The following is a 9,829-nucleotide window of genomic DNA, read 5'->3' on the forward strand; positions in this document are numbered from 1 at the left end:
GTTCGAGGGTTTGCTAAAATGTAACAAATATTTTGAAGACCTTCCCCCTTCGGAAAATCGAAATTTTTTCAAGCTGCTCTTAGGACATGGATATCATTTCAAGAGTTCCTCATAGAACAAATATATTATTACTGGGGGTCGCAAAAGGAACCCCTGCACTATATAGGTACCTACAAGCGCACCGGCAGGCCTGTAGTTTTAGGTCTCTTAAAACCGGCATCGCTTGTTGGTAAAAGCAATAAGAGGAGGAGGAATGGGAATAGGAGAAAAATCGATATATTCGGGATAATTTATTGAAAACGGACCCTACAAGGGAAAGGGTGAAATGGGATCCCGTCACGTGACGCAAGTGTAACGATGTCGGTGCATGAAAGAGATTGCAGGGGGGATTGGGGCGGTAGGTTTATTATGTGCCCGAACGGAATACACCACCACCACCGTGATAGCAGGAGGTATCGTAGGAGACGGTAATGGTCCCCAGGAACACTACCTACCATTGGATTGCGAGACAGAGAGAAAGAGAGAGAGCCAAAACGATATAAAAGTCCGTCGGTCCGTCGTTGCCAATATTCTACTCTCCCTAGAGCGATTTAAGTGGGAACACGTGACTGAGTCAGAGTCCTCGATCGAAGGGGTCCCTCTACTAACATTTTTTAAAACTGGAACCGCTTGATGGTGGGCGTATGTCGGAAGCTCTGGGTGTGATGCAGATTCTCCCTCTCTCTCTCAAAGCTTTGTTTCATGATTGATTAAAATAAAATAATATCGATGCATTTGCGGGGAAGAGATCGATAGAAACGTCCTGATCATCGTTTTTTAAATATCATCTCCAGGGGTGGCTTGGGCTGTGTGACTCCTGTAGCTCGGGGCATGGCCCCCCACAAGGGGTGGACTGACAAGGTTCCAGCCCTGGGGCCCGGAGTGATTTTAATCATTTTTTTGTTTTTCACGCTATAAATTCATCATAAAGGGGCCCCGTGAAAGTCTGGTCGGGGGGCCCGTAAAAAATCCCAGCCTAGGGGCCCTGCTTCAGGATGTGGGAGCCATGGCTCGGGGCACCGCTACAGGAGGGGTGCCAAAACCAAATGATCGGGGGGGGGGCGGCTAAAAAAAGCTTTGTCACAAAAAATAGGCCCCGCACGGGTATAGCTTGTTTTTTGGAGACGTACCAAAAAATGGACCCGCGCGGACCCCCTCGGAGAATTTTTTTCCGAGCCACAACTGATTATCGGGAGGCCATGACTGTGTTAACAGCACCGTAGGCAACTCATACCTAGAAATTCATAATGGCATATCACTTCCTATACATACTATCTAAAACCATACTAAGTTACCACATTTTATTATTCCGTCCCCGTCAGAGTCACAACTAGAAATGAAAACTTATTCTATCGCCCGAGGATAGCGTCCATTTTGGTGTCCCTCTCCATAATTTCTGAAGTTCACTGAAAAACAGTGAACTTCAGTGAACCGGGAAACCACCAGACTCCCTTCCGCTGCCCTCCCCTAGTTGCGGCCCTGCGGGTGGCACCAGCACCGGCTATAGTAGATACTACAGCTGGTGAGGCACATGTGCTGAGATAGAAAAGTCCCACCGTATATAGATACCGAGGTATTCATCGAAACCCCCTCTAGGGGCATGGTCCCACAAGTGTGGGGTTGACGGGTCTCCAAATGCTGGGCTATTCTCGACATGTTTTACTTTTTTTCACGCTATAAATTCACTATAGAGGGCATAGGGCTCGCAGAAGAGTCTAGCCTAGGGCCTTGCTCCAAGATGTGAAGGCCATGCCCTCCCGTCTAGGATTTCTCTGGGCTGCCCTTCCCTTTGTAAGTTAAAAAAAAACAGAATTAGTAGAAAATATTAAAAAAGAAAAGAACAACCTGGAAATTAGTAGATTCATCCCGTACCACAAGGCAAGAGCTCTATCAGGCTCTCATTCTTGGGCAGGAATATGACCATCTAAAACAGGGGGGCTCTTAACCTCTTGTGTTCCACGGATCCCCCTTGTGCCAATAATACGGACTCTTTATTAAAATACTATTCAGTATAATGCATGCTATACAATGTAAAAATAGTGAATTAATTGTTTTTTATCCAAGCTCACACTCTGGAGACTCCAAGACCCCTGGTTAAGAACCCCTATTTAAGCTGATTCTGGTCCTGAAATTTAACATCTCCGCTGACATCTGGGGTCCTCGGAAGAAACCTATTTGCTGTTTTTTACACTATGAATTTACTTTAGAGGGGCTCGTGAAAAATCCTGACCCGGGGTCCCTCAAAAAAATTCGGATCTAGGCTGTGGACCGTGACCGGTTGATCTGAACAGCTCATAAAAGATGTATGAGAAAGAATGGGAGAAAGGACCCATAGGCGGTGGAACCTAGGAGCCAAAGCACTTTGAACCCCCCCCCCCCCCAATAATTTCTGAAAAAAAATCAATGCAGCACCTTCCCTCTCCTACGTGAGATCGCGAGTTCCGATATACGGGACGACCAGCAACTTTTGGATTCTCCCCCCCCCCCCCATGTTTTCTTCATGTTGGTGACTCTGAAACGAGCCACTACCACACACGCATCCAGGGTCATCTTGGGCCATTTGAGCTTCTCCAAGCTTTCCACAATTGACGTTATTGGACATCAGGGGTTTCAGGGTTCTCCATTCACGCAGGGGGACCCAGGATTCTCCCGTTGACACGGTCCTGCCGATGTGTGTTGTCTGTCACTCAAAATATATAGTATATTTCGGAAGAAGGCAAAGAAAGACGCTATCAGCTCTATCCAGGGCCCATAGTAAATAAGGGGGCCCTAAATTGAAGATTTTTATTTGTCCGGAATTTTTTATTTCTACTTATTTCTACAGTATTTCATTTTATTTTTATATCCACGATTTGATTAGGTGTGGAATTTTTTAATGGAAGCTGAAAAGCTACCCCCAAAAAAAATATTTGGGGCTCTGGAGCCCCGAACTGGCTAGAACGGCCTCGTTGAACAGAATTATTTGATCAGTAACTCATCTGACACCATCAGAGACGTATCTTCGTGGAGGACGACTTAGCAGACTATAGCCCAGGGCGGCAACATCGGTGGGGGAGAAAATTTAAGGAATTATTGGTCAAGAAATTGATAGAATAGCAGAGAGAGCGGCAGAATTTGTATAACCCACAGGGTAAAACCATAGATTCACCTCTGCTTAGGTCAGGCGAGAGACCAGGTCAGTGAGTGACGAAACGAGTGACCAAGAGAGTTTCAAAGCACGTGAGTGACTTAGATAACAAGTGACCTTTTCAATAAAGTGACCCAGAGCATGTGCAAGCATGTGAGTGGCCAAAACAGTGTGCGATCACGTTGATGACCAAAGTAGTGCATAGTTACGTGAATGACCAAAAGAGTGACGCTGAGACGACGGAGGGCCATGTCGATGAATGACCCAAACAAGAACGTGAGTGACCAAAATAGTGACCTAGAGAGAAAGAGACCAAGTCAGTGAGTGACTGAAAAGAGTAACCTAGAGCGTGTATAAGCACGTGAATGACGAAAAGAATGACTTACATACCTATGACTAGGTCAGTGAGCGAGCAGCCAAAAGAGTGACCTAGAGAGTGTGTATGGAGTGATCTGAAGAGCGAGGGACCAGGTCAGCAACTAAGAAAGTGTGCAAGCATTTGAGTGACTTGAAGACAGAGACTGGGGTCAAGCGGGATATAGCCGAGGGTGGCTAATTTAAGGTGTGAGTGGTTAAGAAAATTAGACTAAAATGACAGAAGGGCGGCAAAACACGTGTAGACAAAACCATAAATCCGTCACAGAACACCACTGTCATTAATTGTTCAAATAAAAGTCCTGTTTGAAAAATGAGCCCCAGTAATCCCAACATAGGGATCCCGGTCCCGATTAATTATTTCAGATTAACGGGGTTCTATCGTATTTCAAAGGAGATAATGAATTCGGCACCCTCCTGTTTCGGACCCTTCTGATCCCGGGTAACGAAACTTGATGTTTTCTTTTCAATGTATCTCTCGGTAGGGATTATTAGGGAATCCTTACTCAAAAAATCGTCAACGAATAAGAAAAATACCAGGAAATACTAAAAAATTCCTAATGCATTTCGACACGCTATGGGTGTCGTCTTCAGAGGATAAGAGTGTATCACGCTCAATGAGTTTCACTTGGATTGAGTACCAAACATTCAATCTCAGTTGCTCAGCGGAACGAACCGAGCAACCGAGATTGAAGATTTGATACCCAATCCAAGTGGGGAACTCGGTCAGCGTCTCTCGATACTCTTATCTTCTGAAGACGATACCCATAGCGTGCCGAAATGCATTAGGAATTTTTTAGTATTTCCTGGTATTTACCTTATTCGTTGACGATTTATTGAGTATTATTAGACAGTCATCTGTGCTCGTCCGTAGGGAATCCTTGTCTATAAACCAATGTTCTTCAGCCGCTGATAGGTGATCGTTGAGCGTGTGGTGCAGTGGTAAGATGCTCGTTTTCCACCAGGAAGGGTGACGTCAAGGTCCGAGGGGAGGACATCGAGAACAGGTTCTTTACACCGAGCCTGCAACGACCATAGATAGATAGCGCCTTCATTTCCCAGCCAGCTCCACTGGTTGAAAACTGGCGTATGGGGATATATGACCAGAGTTGGTGTGCTGTAAAATAGTCCGCGGGAATTTCCTATTGTGGTCCAGGAACGATTTTAACCAGTACCAAAGTCCGCTAATTTGTTTTTATATTTAATTAAATACTATACCGTTTTTCTATATTGGTTCTCAATTCTGTCTCAGGCAGGCCTGCGAATCATTAAGGCCCGAGAATATTACCATAATTTTTTTTACTACTATAAAAGTCTAGCTTTAGGCTCGCCAAAGAACCCAGCTTAGGCACCCTGCTCAAAGATGCGGGTCCATGAGGTCCCCAAGCAATTTCTACAGTTCATTAATTTTTAGCCGGTCAGCAAATTTACTCCCTCATTTTCATCGAGCCGTGAAATTTTCCAACCACTCTCAGCGATCCGTAATTGTAAAAAGATAGAAGAACACTGGTCTAAACCAGTGGTTCTCAACCGGGGGCCATATGCCCCCCCCCACCCTAGTGGTACTGGGATATTTCAAGGGGGGGGGGCACGGAAGAAAATGGAGAAAGGGGGGGGGGGTCATGACAGGTGGTTTGGAAGGCTGCAGAGAGCTAAGAAGAAAAATTAAGGTGTGAAGAAATAAAGCTTTTATATTAGTGACTATGCAATTACAGAATCAAACAAAACCATCCACAAAACCAGGACCGTCTTACGCAAGGACCCACCTGGGCCTTACCCAGGGGCGTAGCCAGAAATTTCGTTCGGGGGGGGCAGGACCGTCTTAACAGTATCATGGGCCCCCGGGCCAAATGAGTTTTCTGAATCCCTACCAGGCAAATTCTCGGAAATCTCAGCCAGATCTCATTTTTGTGGGGCCCCTTTTCTCTTGAGGCCCCCGGGCCGTGCCCGGGTGGGACCATGCCTTAAGACGGCACTGCGGGGGGGGGGGGTACCACCTTCATTTCGAGGTGGGGGGACCAAAATGATAGAACAATATATTAGGCCATCTTTTTCCCTTTTTTCGGTCATTTTCTCACATTTCGGGGGGGGGGGGCCCAGACCGAAAGACCAGACGCGCCTCCACGTTAATATTCGTGAGAACCTCTAACGTATTGGAGACGAGGGGGGACCAGACCCCCCAAGTCGTCATCCCCCTCGCTACGCTCTTGGCCTTACCGCCTACATTTTGCAGCAGGTTCTCTAGGATGTGATTTTTCGCAGGCCCCCGGCTAGATTTTTCTCAGACCCCTCCTCTATATAAAATTTATAGTGCGAAAACAAAAAATTATGAAAACCATATCAGATCCCAGGCTGCAGCTCTGTCACTCCCACTCTTGTGAGGGGTCGTGCCCGAGGGTCTCATGTCCATAAGTGATCCCACCTCATGTTATTTTGTATAGTACTATAAATTTTGAAAATAAGTAGGAAATATGCAGGCTGTTTATTTCCAGCTAAAGTATGGGACTACCATAGAAACACTTTGCCTAAGGGAGGCCCCATGATGTCGAGATGGTCCTGAATAGAACTCGGGCTATTGGGGAGCTCAATAAATTCTAGGCCAGTGGTCCGGAGGCCAATCTTCTTTGTAAGTATAAATTCACTGAAAAAATCAATTCAATACGTATAAAGGATCTTGCTTCTAAATGAGGGTCGAAGACTCTGGGTAAGACAGGGGAGCCACGAAAAAAAAAATATGGTTCAAAGGGGGCCACGGGCAAAAATGGTTAAGAAACGCTGGGCTAAACTACTACAATTTCAAAATGCAGTAAACTTGATTGTCTAGCCACTATGCTCCCCCCCCCCCTCCTCTCCCCACGCACACCGAGTTTTTATGCTAGAGGTTCTTAATCTTTGGTTTGTGCCAACAAGACGAAGGCTTAATAGCAAGGATAGCAATCGCCTGTGACAATAAGATTCAAGCTCACGGATCCCCTCTGGAACCGCTCCAACAGTGCGGTAATCAACGCATGGGCCCAACCGGGTATGGCTTGGACCTCAGTGTAGAGGGGCGTTCCGGTTTAAATTTTTGAGCATGCTAATTAGTAGGCAGGCGTGTGTTTAGCCAGGTAGGGGGGACTCTGAAGAATCACTCCCCCCCCCCCCCCCCCCGCTGGCTATGATACTCTTAAAAGACGGCCAATCACCCAAAAAAACTCTGCCTTAGGCCAGTGCCATCTTAACGCACGGGCCCACCCGGGGCACGGTCCGGGGGCCTCAAGAGAAGAGGGGCCTGAGAAAAACGAGAGGTAGTTGAATTTTTAGCGATTTTTCCAGATAGGGTCTCAGAAAAATCACTTGGCCCGGGGGTCCATGATGCTCTTAAGACGGCCCTGCCTTAGGCACCGGTCTTCAAGTGCTCCCCCCGATAATCAACTTGAAAAAAAAATAATAATAAGGACGCCCAGATATATCCCGCATTGTCTCAATGGAGAACCAGATGCATCCTTGACTTGCATCCTTTTTCATTTCTGTTCACCCTCAATTCCTTCGGGGGGGGGGGGGGTGAGTGCATCTGGAATTATTTTCAAACAAAATTGTTTCAACCATGTGCCCCCCCCCCATCTGCAGCAGGTGTATGGCCCCCACATGATGGAGGAAGGCTCCTAGTCTGGGACCTCTTATATTATCAGAGTGGTGCTTGTTTCGCGACCATTCTTGACGGTGCTGTAAACTATTTTCAATATTTTGAAGTGAAAATGGTGAATGCAGGGACGTAACTAGGTTGGAATAACCGGAGCACTGCTCCTGTGACCCAAGTCGAATGGAGAACCAAAGGCGAACCCACAAAAGTTCACATTTGGTTTGCCTAATAATAAACCTTTTGAGAGGGGAGGGGGGGGGGGCCCTACGGAAAAGTTTGCCCGAGGCCTCGAGAAGGCACGTTAATTAAGTGTAAGAGGTACACTTTAATTCTTCGGAATATGGACTAGGTCACCGTGTTTCGGTTAGTAAGTGAGGCATTGTAAGAAGGCACGCTACGTCCCTGGGCAAATGTTTGAATTTTCATGTTAGGTAAGAATCGCGTTGCAGGTCTGCCGGAGAGGCGAAAGCCACTGTGCCGCCAACGGATTCGACCGTGGATCCTCGCGATGTAAACACAGTACGGTACCATAGGCGAAGATAGACTTGAAAGTCTGGGGGGCACGATGATTGTTGGGCGGGCATGATGATGATATCAAATCATATATACGCAAATATATTATATCAGTCGGCTTTACCTATGACGCTGGGGAAGGGGGGGCCCATGACCCCCCCCCCCCGCATCTGCGCCTATGCACGATACCCACACTACCGCACACAGGTTCTAGCACTGCCTACAGTCTGGAATGACACGTATTGCTTGTCATCCCCGTCCACATTACTCGCTAGCCCAGCAAGTCACGCGGGTACCATCCTTATTAGGACTCCGAAAAAAAAAAGAATTATATCTATGAACCGTACCTCAAAAAAATGGAGTCTAATATAGCATTTTATATCACAATAGTATCACGAGAAAATGCATTACTATCTATTCAAATAATAAAAAAGAAGTAATGAATAAAATTCATAATAAAGGCGTACACAATAGTGTTCATAATCATCCGCCATAAAAAGCGGGCTAAACGTGACGAGGTGGCCGAGTGGTTAAGGCGATGGACTGCTAATCCATTGGGCTCTGCCCGCGTGGGTTCGAATCCCATCCTCGTCGACGACATCGTTGCTTTTTTTCCCCGCCTCTTTATATATCATTAACTGTCCACGACTAAAGCGTATTAAAGACGCTTTGACCACGGTCTAGGGCGGAGCTCTTCAACCTTTTCTAGTCGCGAGCGCTGTCTGCACCCATCATCAAAAGAAGAGCACCCTTACGGCAAGTTTGGCATAAACGCGAATGCATGAAATTCAGGGTAACTTTGACACTTGAATATAATTTGTACAAGGTGTTTAATCGGGAGGTCGATCAATAATCGAGGTTGCTCACGAGCATGAAATTATTAGACCGGGGCATAGAGCACTACGTTTGTTACAGGGAGCATTATGGTGCTCGCGAGCAACAGGCTGAAGATGCCTGGTATAGGGTGCTCACACAACCTTTAGAACAGTGCAGGCCACTTCATTGGTTGGAAAACGCGTCGCGGGATTAAGAGATTTGGAACAGCGCCGCAGGTTACGCAAGGTAATCTGAAAATGTGCCGCGGACTGCTTGAGTGATATAGGAACTATGCCACGGGTCACTTAAGTGAACCCCGGCACATTTAAAAATCACTTAAGTGAACCCCGGCACATTTAAAAATCACTTAAGTGACCTGGGACGTTGTTCAAGATCCCTTATGTGACCCGTAGCTCATTCCCAGATCACTTGAGTAACCTGGGACGCTGTTTTAGATTACTTAAGTGGCTCGCGGCACATTCTTACTTCACTTGATTGGCCAGAGGTACATTTTCAGTTCACTTAAGTGACCCCGCAGCACATTTAAAGATCACTTAAGTGATCTGGGCTGCTGTTACGGATCACTTCTAAAGACCCGTGGCACATTATCAGATCACTGAAGGGATTTGCACCGCTGTTTCACATCACTTGAGTGGCAGCGGCACATTTATAGACAACTCATGTGGCCCGTGACATGTTTTTGAACAAATGAAGTGGCCAGCACTCTTGAAAAATTTGAGCACACTTGCATTAAAAGGTGCCCCGCTCAAGTCCCCGGCATTAAATACCCTGTCCATACAGAGGCGTCCTCAGGAGTGTGGTTCGGTACGGTCGCACCCAAAGCTGCATAACAAGTATCTTTTCAAGCGGCTTTGGTCGCACCGGACCATGCGTTTTGGTAAGTAAGTCCCTTACTTATAGTAATAACAATTCCTTTCACATCAATTCTGGAATTCTGCATTTTCACCAATATCTGGAATTATTTCTGAATTTTGATGGACGCTGAAACTATTTCTTGCATTTATTCTAGATTTAATGGACGCTGGTTATTTCTTGCATCCATTCTGAATTTTGATGGACTCAAAAAATTCATTTTTTTTTTCATATAACTATTTCTTTATATTCATTCTGGATTTTGGTGGATCATGGAATTATTTCTTGCATTCATTCCGAATTTAGAATGGCCGCTGGAACTCTTTCTCGCTTTTATTCTGAATTTTGATGGACACTGGGAATTATTGCATGCACTGTGAACTTCCATTGATGTGCTGGAATAATTTCCACTTTGAATTTTCATGATTTTAATTTTCTGAATTTCGATTTCCCTCTCTTACACA

The 9,829-nt window shown here is 45.9% G+C and overlaps 1 non-coding gene across 1 annotated transcript; it reads left to right on the forward strand.

The window, feature by feature from the left end:
- Positions 1 to 8,188: 8,188 nt before the first annotated feature.
- Positions 8,189 to 8,270, forward strand: TRNAS-GCU (transfer RNA serine (anticodon GCU)). Its single transcript has one exon. It is a non-coding gene; the product is annotated as a tRNA-Ser (tRNA).
- The last annotated feature ends 1,559 nt before the right edge of the window (positions 8,271 to 9,829 follow it).

Source organism: Pholcus phalangioides, unplaced genomic scaffold, assembly GCF_987345545.1.
Source record: "Pholcus phalangioides strain wild (caught in Gottingen) unplaced genomic scaffold, Ppha-v1.0 ptg000008l_1, whole genome shotgun sequence".
Lineage (NCBI taxonomy): Eukaryota > Metazoa > Arthropoda > Arachnida > Araneae > Pholcidae > Pholcus > Pholcus phalangioides.